Raw genomic sequence first — 10,085 nt, 5'->3', positions numbered from 1 at the left:
AAACAAAAATACATATTTTTTAGAGGTGCATTATGGCTGAATTTTGATTACTATGGAAATAGGTTGCATGCTTAAACATTTTCATAATTTAAAAAACAAGATTAGGGCTTTGGCCGGTTGGCTCATCAGTTGAGCGTCAACCCGGCGTGTTGAAGTCCCAGGTTCATTTCCCAGTCGGCACACAGGAGAAGTAACTATTTTCTTCTCCACCCCTACCCCTCTCTCTTCCCACAGCCATGGTGAATGATTTGAGCAAGTTGGCCCCGGGCACTGACATGGTTCCGTGAACTCCCCTCAGGCACTAAACTCAGTTGCAGAGCAACGGAGCAGCAGGTTCAGATGGGCAGAGAATTTCCCAGTAAGGGCTTGCCAGGTGGATCCTGGTTGGGGTACATGTGGGGAGCCTGTCTGCCTTCCCACCTCTCACCTAATAAATAAAATAAGATTAAAGAAGGTCTGTGTAACTGTAGCTCAGAATTAAGGTAGAAAGGTAAGCTGGGACCTGGTCATGCAGGGCCTTGAAGCCATGTTGAAGATTTTGGTCATCTTGTCACAAGCATTTCAAGCAGAGGAATTGACATGATTGACTGAATGCTATAAAGAGTGCAGTGGCAGTAATGAAACATTACAGGGGGGTAAGAGTACAAGCTTCTACTATAGTAATTATTAATTATTATAGGGTAAAAGGCACAATTATGCCTGTGATCATAGGATGCTAAATAGGTATGATTTGGACATTTCGAGATGTCCCTTTTAGAAACAACAGGAAAGAGTGTCCATTGCCCCAGTCAGAACTTTCCTTTTTTTAATGAGCAAATTGTCAATGATACTAAAATATAAATTAAATATATCACTGAAAATTGGGCATAAAATGATTAACTGAAGATATTGACAGAAAACTGATTTTTAAAAAGTTATAAAGCACATGAAGTTACCAAAGAAAAAGCATTAACATTTTATAAAAATGCCAAAATTTTATATTTTAAAAACATAAACATAATTCTAAGATAAATATTTTTAATTTGGGGGTTATTTTTAGTGAGAGAGGGACAGACAGGAAAGGAGATGAGAAGCATCAACTTGTTATTGCAGCACTTTAGTTCATTGATTGCTTTCTCATATGTGCCTTGACCAGGGAGCTTGAGCTCAGCCGGTGACCCCTTGCTCAAGCTAGCGACCGTGAGCTCAAGCCAGCGACCATGGGGTCATGTCTATGATCCCACACTCAAGCTAGATGAGCCAGCGCTCAAGCTGATGACCTTGAGATTTTGAACCTGGGTCCTCAGCGTCCATGGCTGCCACTCTATCCACTGTGAGACCCCCTGGTCAGGCTAATATATGTATTTTAACCTCTGAAGTAAGGCTACATCTTACCAAGTAAGGAACAATTTTGCATCAGAACCACCTGAAGGACTCGATAAAACATATACTGGGCCCCACCCCCAGTTTCTGATTCGAGGTTGTCTTTAGTGAGTTCAGCAAATTTGCATTTCTCAAGTTCCCAGAAAAGATTACATTTTGAGAACCACTGATGTATTTATTTCTTCTCAGTAGTATTTTCAGCCTGGTTTGTGAAAACCTTCTGATGCAGGTTAGACAAAGGAAGCACCAACTATCAAAGCATTTGGATTCAATGAAGCACTGTTTATAATTATACATGTAAATAACTGAGTCATATAAACATACCACACAGATTTGCTATTTTTTTTTGAATTGTTAGTCTGGATTTATCTTTTTTTATTTTTAACACATTTGTATCCTTTCATACTCCCCCCCCCCCAATAGTCATATGATCTCTATAGAAATATATGTTTAAAGATGTATTGTTTTTCTTTAAAAAAAACTGTAATAATATAAACATTTATCAGCATCTTTTGTCTCTCATCAATATCTTGTGACAATAAAATTCAATCCACCAGGTATAATCAAAGTCAGTTATATGATGGACCACAATTTATTTAGCATTCCCTTAACGCTGCCAGTCCTGATTTGCTTGGTTAATACTATAGCAACAATTCCCAAATCTCAGTCGTTTACCCTCCCCAAAAAGTTTGATTTCTTTGGTCATGCTACATGTCCAAAAGGGAAAGCAGGGAAACCCTGCTCATCAGTTGCTCAGCTATCCAGACTGATAAAGCTCTAGGTTGATACAAAAAGCTTCATGGCCACTAGTGTAGGAAGGGAACCTGCTGAGACGCACATCGACTCAAAGCTTCAACCCAAAAGTGGTAAATCACTTCCAATCGTACTGCACTGGCCTAAACTAGTTAAGTAACACTGCTAATTTCAAAAGGAACAAAGAAAAAAAGTTCACTCTTACCACATTTCCAGAAGAGGACTATTTTTCACAGTTAAGTGACTACCATACTACTAAAGGGCATTCACTTTTCCAGTTTTTTTGTAATATATTTTGCAATATATTTCTTTTTATTTCTTTATATGATAGTTTTATTTCTTTTTATTTCTTTATATGATAGTTTTATTTCTTTGGAATAGATTACCAGGGGTTGCTGGATCAAAGATCATATGTATCTTTAATTATTACAGATGTTATCACCTTGTTTTCCAAAAGGATAGAGGAATTTATATTTCTTCCACTGACTTATTAAAATACAAAATTTCCTATATCCCCAGCAGCAATAGGTATTATAGCTCTTTTTAATTTTGTGAGTCTTGTGAGTGTAAAATTCTTTTCATTATTATTTTGATTTGCATTTCCTTTATCTTTGGTTGAAATTTATTTCTGGCTTAACTTCCATGACAGATACACCTATGTCCATTTTTCCATTAAATTGGTAGTTATCTTTTTTCTTCTATTAATATTTAAGCCTTTTGTATTTTACATTGTCATCTATGTTATAACTGCTTTTGATAATCTATTATTTGTCTGTAGACTTTGTTTATATATTTTTTCCATATTAAAATTTTTATTTTTATGTTTTTTCTGAGTTTTCAATCTCTGATAAACAGCTTCTTGACTCCTGCTAGTATATATAGTCACATACTTGCAAGGTTTTAAGAAACTTTATTTTGAATTTACAGTTTACATTCAGTATTATTTTATATCAGTTTAACATATACAGTTAGAGGTTAGACAATCATATACTTTAAAAATGCAATTTTTAAAATTTAAGTATTCAAACTATGGAATTTATTTCTTTGTATGGCAAAAGATGGCTGTTCTCAAATTTTCTTCAAGATAGCATCATTTAGTACTTTTGGCATTATTTTCCATCTTTGTTATATGTTAAATTATTGTTACAAATAGTTATTTCTGAAATTTCACTTTGTTTTTTTAATAGATCTATTCATTACTTCATTATCCCTGATAATTTTTATAAGACATAGTGAAAGCTGTACCCAAAGGAAGTTTATAAACTTAAACACCTTCATCATTAAACCCCAAAATAAACAAGTAAAGGAACTAAAACCTCATGTTAAAAATTAGAAACAGGGCCCTGGCCGGTTGGCTCAGTGGTAGAGCATCGGCCTGGCGTGCAGAAGTCCCGGGTTCGATTCCTGGCCAGGGCACACAGGAGAAGCGCCCATCTGCTTCTCCACCCCACCCCTTCTCCTTCCTCTCTGTCTCTCTCTTCCCCTCCCACAGCCGAGGCTCCATTGGAGCAAAGATGGCCTGGGCGCTGGGGATGGCTTCTTGGCCTCTGCCCCAGGCGCTAAAGTGGCTCTGGTCGCGACAGAGCGATGCCCCGGATGGGCAGAGCATCGCCCCCTGGTGGGCATGCTGGGTGGATCTCGGTCGGGCACATGCGGGAGTCTGTCTGACTGTCCCTCCCCGTTTCCAGCTTCAGAAAAATACAAAAAAAAAAAAAATTAGAAACAGGCCTGACCTGTGATGGTGCAGTGGATGGGGCGTAGACCTGGAAATGCTGAGGTCGCTGGTTCAAGGCCCTGGGCTTGCCTGGTCAAGGCACATGTGGGAGTTGATGCTTCCAGCTCTTCTCCTCTCTCTGTCTCTCTCCTTCTCTCTCTCCTCTCTAAAATGAACAAATTAAAAAAAAAAATTAGAAACAGAGCCTGACCTGTGGTGGCTCAGTGGATAAAGCGTCGACCTGGAAACACTGAGGTCGCTGGTTCGAAACCCTGAGCTCACCTGGTCAAGGCACATATGGGAGTTGATGCTTCCTGCTCCTCCCTTCCTTCTCTCTCTCTCTCCCTCCTCTCTAAAATGAATAAATAAAATAAAATAATAAAAGAGCATTCATTTTTAAAAAAAATTAGAAACAGAATAAAATATATTTTTAAAACACAAGCTCTCGAACTTATTCCACTGTCACACACACACACAAAAACCTAAAAATTTGTTTTTATAAAGATAAATTAGATAAACATGTGAGCCTGATCAAGGAAGAAATGAAAATTTAAAAAAGAGAGAAAAGGGACAGACATATCACAGATAAAGGTTTTAAAAATTGATTTTAACATTCAACTATTCCCATGCCAGAAAAACAGGTGAAAAATCTCCTAATTAACTTAGAAGGCCAGCATACCTTTATAAAAAATCCTAGTAGGCCCTGGCCGGTTGGCTCAGTGGTAGAGCGTCGGCCTGGCTTGCAGGAGTCCTGGGTTCGATTCCCAGCCAGGGCACACAGGAGAAGCGCCCATTTGCTTCTCCACCCCTCCCCCTTTCCTTCCTCTCTGTCTCTCTCTTCCCCTCCCACAGCCAAAGCTCTATTGGAGCAAAAGTTGGCCCGGGCGCTGAGGATGGCTCTGTGGCCTCCGCCTCAGGCATTAGAATGGCTCTGGTAGCAACAGAGCAATGCCCCAGATGGGCAGAGCATCGCCCCCTGGTGGGCATGCCGGGTGGATCCGGGTCGGGCACATGCGGGAGTCTGTCTGACTGCCCCCCTCCCCCGTTTCCAGCTTCGGAAAAAAAAAAAAATCCTAGTGAACAGGTCAAAAAGGAAAACAAAGGGATTATGTAATATATGCTTCAAGACGGACAAAATCTAAATAAAATGTTGGCACTTGCAATCCAGTTCTAGCAAATGATCCCTATCACCAAGTTCAAAGAAAGATGTTCAGTATAAAAAATGTAGTAATTGTGGCCCTGGCTGGGTAGGTCAGTTGGTTAGAATGTTGTCCCGACAAGCAAGGTTGTGGGTTTGGTCGTGGATCAGGACACATACAAGAATCAACTAGTGACCGCATGAATAAGTGAAGCAAAAAAAAAATTGATGTTACCTGACCAGGCAATGGCGCAGTGGATAGAGCGTCAGACTGGGATGCAGAGGACCCAGGTTCGAGACCTTGAGGTCGCCAGCTTAAGCACGGGCTCATCTGGTTTGAACAAAGCTCACCAGCTTGGACCCAAGGTCGTTGGCTCGGGCAAGGGGTTACTTGGTCTGCTGAAGGCCCACAGTCAAGGCACATATGAGAAAGCAATCAATGAACAACTAAGGTGTCGCAACAAAAAACTGATGATTGATGCTTCTCATCTCTCTCCGTTCCTGTCTATCTCTCTCTCTGTCTCTGTAAATAAATAAAAAAATAAAAATGGATGTTTCTCTCTCTGTCTCTGTTTCTCTACCTTCCTTTCTAAAAATCAATCAATAAAATATATACATATAGCCTGACCTGTGATGGTACAGTGAATAAAGTGACAAACTGGAATGCTGAGGTCACCAGTTCAAATCCCTGGGCTTCTCGGGTCAAGTCACATACAGGAAGCAACTACTACTACAAGTAGGTGCTTCCCGCTTCTCCAACCTCTTTCCACTTCCCTTCTCTCCCCTCTTTCCAAAAATCAACGAATAAAATCTAAGAAATGAATAAAAATATATAGTAATTGTCAAAGACTAAAGGCAATTTATATGGCAAAGTCAGTTATAACAATTTTTAAACGAGAATAGAGGAAACTTAAAATATAGACAGACTGTAACTCCCCATTAAATGATAAAACACTTTTTAAAACCAATTAAATTAGTATCAACCACTAAACAGTTTCTCATACTATTCAACATTGTTTTTGTGCTTATAGCAGATGTAATAACACAAGAAAACAACTGGTAAATTTGGAAAATAAGATATAAAATGTATGGGTTTTTTTGAGTGGGTGATTATATATCTAGAAAAGTTAGGAAACCTGTTTTAAAGGAAGAAATTTTGGTACATTGCCTAGACAAATACACAATGAGAATCTAGAAAAGAAATTGGGGGAAATTATTAACAATAACGACCAGGAACTATAAAATATTTAGGAGTAATTTTTTATTTTTTTATTTTTTGTGACAGAGACAGAGACAGATAGGGACAGACAGACAGGAAGGGAGAGAGATGAGAAGCATCAATTATTTATTGAGGCTCCTTAGTTGTTCATTGATTGATTTCTCATATGTGCCTTGACCTGGGGGCTACAGCAGACCAAGTGACCCCTTGCTCAAGCCAGTGACCTTGGGCTCAAGTTAGGAACTATAGACATGACCCCACACTCAAGCCAGTGACCCTGTGCTCAAGCTGGTGAGCCCACACTCAAGCCAACAACCTCGGGGTTTCAAACTTTGTTCTCCATGTACCAGTCAGACGCTCTAACCACTGCACCTCTGCCTGGTCAGGTTTAGGAATAAATTTAATAAGGAAAGTACATTACCTGAGTGAGAAAACTATGCTATGTCATTGATAACACCTGCAGGAATGGAAAGACACAGATAATAACGTTCTTGATGGGAAGGCATAATATTGTAAAAACTTCAATTCCTAATATATAACTGTAATTCAATTTTATATAATGCCAGCCATGTTATTATTTTTTTTAGAAAGAGAAAGAAAGGGAGGGAGTCAAAGGGCGGGGGAGAGCGAGCAACAGGAATGGAAAGAGATGAGTAGCATCAACTCGTAGTTGCAGTACTATAGTTGTTCTCACACATGCCTGGACTGGGCGGGGGGCTCCAGCCACGCCAGTGACCCCTTGCTCAAGCCAGCAACCTTGGGGTCATGTCTACGACCCCACTCTCAAGCCAGATGAGTCTGCACTCAAGCCGGCAACCTCGGGGTTTCGAACCTGGGACCTCAGAGTCCCAGGTCCACACTCTATCTACTGTGCCACCACCAGCCAGGCTCCAGTCATGTTATTTTAGATTTTAAAATCTCAAAGATCATATAAAAGAAAAAAATGCCTTAGACAAGCCAGGGAAAAGAGAACATCAGAATGTCTGACTAAGCTCCTAAAACAATACAGAATCTGAGGAGTATGATAGAATAAAATGAGGTATGTTATAAAAACAAACAAACAAACAGATTGAGACAGAGAAAGACAGACCACATGCAAGAGACACCAGCAACATAGAAGAACAGCAAAGTCTGAAGTATGCCAGTAATCCAATTGTTCATTGTTGCCACCACTCTCTACCTGTTGTTCATTTAGGTTGTGAGCTTTCAAATAAATTAATTGCTGCTTGTTAATTCAGCAGTATTTGAAGTACTAATTAGCATGTCATAATAATAGTACTTTATTTGTTTTTAATCCTTAAATCATTAGAGACTTGGCTATAAATCGGATAACCACGGGACTCCTGGGGAGAAATTATTCTCTACACATGGTTCTCAAGTTGATCCTCAAGTTGCCAAGTAACCTAAAAGCCCTGGGCAAGTCAAGTTCATGGACTGGAGACTCCATTCTTTCTGGGATAGGAAATGGTTGTCAGACTTCACCGGTCTTTGTCAGGCTTTTTGACAATGACATCACTGATAAATATATTTTAGGTTTTGCCTCTATATAAAAATCCAGTTGCCTAGGCCCTGGCTGGTTGGCTCAGTGGTAGAGCATTGGCCTGGCGTGCGGGAGTCCCGGGTTCAATTTCCGGCCAGGGCACACAGGAGAAGCACCCATCTGCTTCTCCACCCCTCCCCCTCTCCTTCCTCTCTGTCTCTCTCTTCCCCTCCAGCAGCCAAGGCTCCATTGGAGCATAGTTGGCTCGGGTGCTGAGGATGGCTCTGTGGCCTCTGCCTCAGGCGCTAGAATGGCTCTAATTGCGGCAGATCGACGCCCCAAGATGGGCAGAGCATCGCCCCCTGGTGGGCATGCCGGGTGGATCCCTTGGGGCGCATGCGGGAGTCTGTCTGACTGCCTCCCTGTTTCCAACTTCAGAAAAAAAGAAAAAAATAAAAAAAAATCCAGTCGCCTATACAGCCCTCTTCATCATCTTTCCCTTTCTGCTTCCCCCACCCCCTCCCTCCATGATTCTCTCTCTCTCTCTCTCTCTCTCTCTCTCTCACACACACACACACACACACACACACACACAAATGAAAGTTTCAGGAATATATCACATTTTTGAATGTTGGAAATTTTGGGGGATATATATTGAGGGGGATTATTTTCTAATTCTGTTTTATAATTGCTATAGACATGATTAAATGGGCATGATTAATACATTTGTCTAAAAACATTTGTTTTAAAATATCCATAAGATGCCTGACCAGGTAATTGCGCAGTGGATAGAGCCTCAGACGGGGATGCGAAGAACCCAGGTTGGAAACCCTGAGGTTGCTGGCTTCAGCATGGGCTCATCCAACTTGAGCTCATGCAGCTCTTGTACGGGCTCACCAGCTTGAGCGTGGGGTCGCTGGCTTGAGTGTAGGATCATAGACATGACCCCATGGTCACTGGCTTGAGCCCAAGGTTGCTGGATTGAGCAAGGGGTTACTTGGTCTGCTGTGTCGCACATATGAGAAAGCAATCAATGAACAACTAAAGTGCCCCAACAAGTAGATGCTTCTCATCTCTCTCCCTTCCTGTCTCTCTCTCTCGCTCGCTAAAAAACAAAAAGAGAAATTCTGCTCTATTATTTTTTATCCCTCGAGATTAGCACATTGGTTGTTTCATTGAATTAATAATGCCAATACTGAAATTTATTGAATGCTTACTATATGCCAGCACTGTGCTAAGCACTTTACATATATATTGCTCACAAAAATTAGGAGAGATTTCAAAATGAATATGAAGCAATAAAAAAAAGAAGCATTTGACTTTTTTTTATTAAACATTAGAAAAGCAAAAGACAAGTCAAAGAAAGTTTGATTATGCAAATGAATGCAAAACCAACTTTTATTTCATTGGTGAAAATGCATCATACAAAAGGCTAAAACTACTGGAGTATCTGCATGTTCCCTAATCCCCTAATTTTTGTAAAGCAGTGTATCATCCCATTAAATCTTTACAGCCCTTTGAGGTAATGTGGTGAGCATTTGCTTTCAGTCTCTCTAGCTTCTGAACTCCCATCCTATTTGTGGAGAATTTTTTAAGACTTTATTTATTCACTTTAGAGAGAAGAGAGAGAGACAGAGAGAAGGGAAGAAGCAGGAAGCATCAACTCCCATATATGCTTTGACCAGGCAAGCCAGGGTTTTGAAGCAGCGACCTCAGCATTTCAGGTTGATGGTTTATCCACTGTGCCACACAGGTCAGGCTGGAGAATTTTTAATTTTGAGTCTTGGTAGAAGCAGGACTACCTCAGTTTGTCAAAGGAGTTTGGCCAAAGTCCTTCTCCCCACTGTCTGGCAACTAGGGGTTAAGTCAATTGGATGCTCTCACCTGAAACTTGGAATCTGGACAAATTGATACAAGATGCAGACATAGAGACAGATAACTTACAGTGGTGTGGATAATTGTAGCAACTGGGTCTGATTGTGACAGTGCCAATAGCGACATTATAAATGATGGCCCTGCACAATTTACACACGTAGTTCTCTACCATCCTCAGTGATTCTGGGAGCTAAGTGACATTCTGCCAATACATTCTTTTTCTGGATACTTTAACCAGAGTTTCGTTTCTTTTCTTTTCTTTTCTTTTCTTTTCTTATTTTTCTTCTCTTCTCTTCTTTTCTCTTCTCTTTTCTTTTCTCTTTTTTATTTTTTATTAAATCTTTTCTTTTCTTTTTCTTTCCTTTAGTGAGAGGAGGGAGGTAGAGAGACAGACTCCCGCACGCACCCAGACTGGAATCTACCTGGCAAGCCCACTAGGGGGCAATTCTCTGCCCATCTAGGGTCATTGCTCTGTAGTTCAGCAACAGAGCCATTTTAGTGCCTCAGGTGGAGGCCATGAAACCATCCTCAGTACCTGGGGCCA

This window comes from Saccopteryx leptura, chromosome 1 (assembly GCF_036850995.1).
Source record: "Saccopteryx leptura isolate mSacLep1 chromosome 1, mSacLep1_pri_phased_curated, whole genome shotgun sequence".
Lineage (NCBI taxonomy): Eukaryota > Metazoa > Chordata > Mammalia > Chiroptera > Emballonuridae > Saccopteryx > Saccopteryx leptura.
The sequence above is the reverse complement of the archived record's forward strand: the minus strand, read 5'-3'. Positions refer to the sequence as shown.